The sequence below is a fragment of the Amphibalanus amphitrite genome, unplaced genomic scaffold, assembly GCF_019059575.1.
Source record: "Amphibalanus amphitrite isolate SeventyFive unplaced genomic scaffold, NRLGWU_Aamphi_draft 000115F_arrow, whole genome shotgun sequence".
NCBI classification, from domain to species: Eukaryota; Metazoa; Arthropoda; class Thecostraca; order Balanomorpha; family Balanidae; genus Amphibalanus; species Amphibalanus amphitrite.
The window spans coordinates 174,719-178,067 of NW_024881610.1; the positions used below are offsets into that span (position 1 = coordinate 174,719).

Sequence of the window (3,349 nt, forward strand, 5' to 3'; positions counted from 1 at the left end):
CAGGCTCGCAGGTTTACACGGGAGGGTGTGCCGAGCCATGCGTTCAGTTCGCACCCGGTCCCGATTTGGACAGGGTATGCCTGTATCATGGCCGAACACTGTCGTTAGTAGAGGACTTGGTGGCTTTCTAAAGGGCGATCGGTGTATCAACGCGAATGACCAGCGCCAAATAGCGACATGTGGTGTAGTTAGATGCAAACCAGCGAGTCACTGCCCATGTCCTGCAAGACGAGCACTGTGCGATCGGGCTGTCAACGCACGCCGTCACACCAAGTAAAATTCGGGGAACATCGGCGCCTTTATCATAAATGAATCATAAGCGACTAAGCACAGGAACATAGATAGCATACGAAACCACCAAAACGGTTTAGACATCGATAGATCTTTACATAATCGAATAAGGACGATCGGTCGGGCGAAATGTCCGGATTATGCGCGCCTGTTTGATCGTGATAAATGTATAATCGTGACGGGGTGATTAATGGTATGTCGTTCATATTCTTCGGATATCCTGCTCAGGCAACCAGCGATTGATTTACATAGATTTCACTCGGTCCAAAATTGGGCAGTGTATGCTGTGTGCGTGCCTTTGGCACAGGCCCAGCATGAATTTGCAAATAGGACGAATTCCTATGTGCAGAGTTCCCAATATTTGATTTACAAGGTTATTTCCAACGTAACGGCTATCACTGAACCCAAGTATGAATTTCAGACACATGCTAGTGCCAATAATTGATCTAAAATCAGGATTCCTGAAATAATCATATTATTTATCTTATGTTTGAAACAAATATGATGGATTGATTTAATGAACGTTAAGCTTGATATAGAAACCGAGTTATTAATGCAAAGACTATTTCTAAATTGCACCAAATGTTCCGCAGTAATAACCAAGTAGCTTTTATGTCCCCATAAACAAGTAACCCCCTTTTTCAATTCCATTTTATATAACTAGTAGTCAACTGAAAGGATCTTATCCGTCAATACCGGCATCTGTATTATTACGCGCTGACGTGCAGCACAACGAGCATCGTGCATGAGCTCATTTGATCTTATCACATCAAATGAGCACTCTGAGATGCCTGAAGCCATACCGATCGTCTTCAAAAACCACTGAGCCCTGGCAGATGGTCCGTTTCAGCCTCCAAAGCCCCTCAGACAAGGCACTGAGATCGATCAGCCCATGCTCCGGCGACGTGATAGGCGGTGCATGTTGTCCATTGGCGCATACCTGCACCTCTGTATGGTGGTCAGAAATGGTCATAAGAGACGCGGGGGGCCTCCAGTCTGGGACCGGTATGTTAAGCGCGGAGCCGCCCGTGCACATCCAAGCCTTATACGTTACCGGGTCCACATTGAGCACAATCGAGCCATCATTTACCAGCGTGGCTTACAAGACAAAGAAGACCTCGACCAATGCGAGCAATGTGACGACTGCGTGCGTCTGTAGATTCTACTGATCGCCATTTACTTGTGGAGAAACAGCGTGCATAATTTTTCACTTAGCTACAGGATGCTCCATAATTGTTTTAACCTTACAGAGAATCATACTATTCGGAATTTGGAAACGTCTTTCGACATTATATCAAGCACATGACAACCTTAGCTGGCTCTGGCGCTTTCGAAGCTGACGAATGTTGTTATTGATTTATCAAACACACCGACGTAGCTTCATCCCAAACAAGGAAAACCAAGAATAATGTTCAACGTTCCACATCCATGAGTCATGCATACCTCTAAATTAAGAAATACAATGCTTAACAGTGCTTTATCTGTGCCATTCCGCAACAGCAACGCCAAACAATCTTCACCGGAAAATATAAGACACACCTTTTGCAAACCGCTCTCTCTCCCTCTCCCTCTCTCTCTCTCTCTCTCTCTCTCTCTCTCTCTCTCTCTCTCTCTCTCTCTCTCTCTCTCTCTCTCTCTCTTTTCATCTCTAACTCTCTCTGCTATTTAAAGAAACGAAGGGATTGCACAACTCGATTGGGGTTTGTTAGCTGTTCCGGTGTTCTTTGGGATACCTTTCGTTGTTGCGTTAATGTCTCCCAGAAAGGCTTTAGACAACCACACTTTAGCCTATCTATCCACGACTGAGAGTGTAGAGAATCGTTTACGGTAGCAGCAGAAACCTGAGCCATCGAGACTATCTCTAACCGAATCCAGGTTCAGCTCACCTGCCTCGCCACAGATCTGCCAATGGGTTGACAGAATGGAGGCGACAGAACGAGAGGGGCAGGTGTGTGGCCTAGCGACAGCGGTCAGGGAGGGGGAGATGGGGTCAGGGCTGAAAGGAGGGGTCCAGAAAGGTTTTGACAGAGAGAAAGGATAGGAGAGTGAGTCGTGTTAAGGTTTTCAGAAAATAATGACGAGTTTGGAAGGAGAGGACGGCAGGTGGTTGAATGTTGAATGGGTACCCGAGAGGGAGAGAGAGAGAGAGAGAGAGAGAGAGAGAGAGAGAGAGAGAGAGAGAGAGAGAGAGAGAGAGAGAGAGAGAGAGAGAGAGAGAGAGAAGAAAGAGAGGAGAGAGGTCCTGTCAGAGTGGTGTGAGAAAGAGACACCATGATAACGACAGGTAAAGCAGAGACATGATTGACAGGTCCTCCACTGTCGACTGTGCCGTCCAATTTCGTTCAAACTCACCCACAACGCGGTAACGACACGCAGCATAATGGCGTGATGCGAGGGCAGGGATGCTCGAAAATGGTTCATACATCCGCGGTGGGTGTTTAGCCAGAGCCATTACCGCAATTAACTGAAGGTCGAATGTAGGCTAGCAGGTTATCTCGCCATCCCGTACAGGATGCTGAATGGAACTCGGTTTGTAATGGTAAAACGAGAAAGCCGTTCACAGCTGAAGTGGTTGTTTAGCCATTTTCCAATTAGTCCACAGCCTGGAAACTGTCATTCACGATTGCAGCTGTTATTTGAATGTGCTTTGACATGCAGTATTTATTTTCCGGTTCAGTTCCCAGACGGCAGCATTCAATCTCAAGTGACCGCATCCACCTCAATAGAAAACACATCTTTTAAACCAGCTCAGTGCAGCTGCAGCCATCCCGGCGGCCGCTCGTGCCCTCTCACTTACATCACCTCCGTATCAGCGTGTGACATAAGAAATGCGGTCACTTACCGCCGGCGAGTGCACGAATCTCGCCGGTGACACACTGATTGATACCGGGCTGTTTATGTGAGTTGCGCGAGACGCGACCGTGACCGTGCGGGCTGCTGCAGACCAGACGGGTGTTGAAGACAGCCCTCCTGCACACCGGGGCGTCGCGGGCGTCGTGGGCGTCGCTCCGGGGCGGGGGCGGCCGTCCGACGCCCACGCCGGGCTCCGGGCGGCTGG

General features: G+C 48.5%; 1 protein-coding gene across 1 annotated transcript in view; it reads right to left on the reverse strand.

Annotated features, from left to right (window-relative positions):
- The window catches only part of LOC122381155, a 72,084-nt gene that overhangs the window by 32,019 nt on the left and 36,716 nt on the right, over positions 1-3,349 (reverse strand). The gene's annotated exons all lie outside the window — the stretch shown is intronic.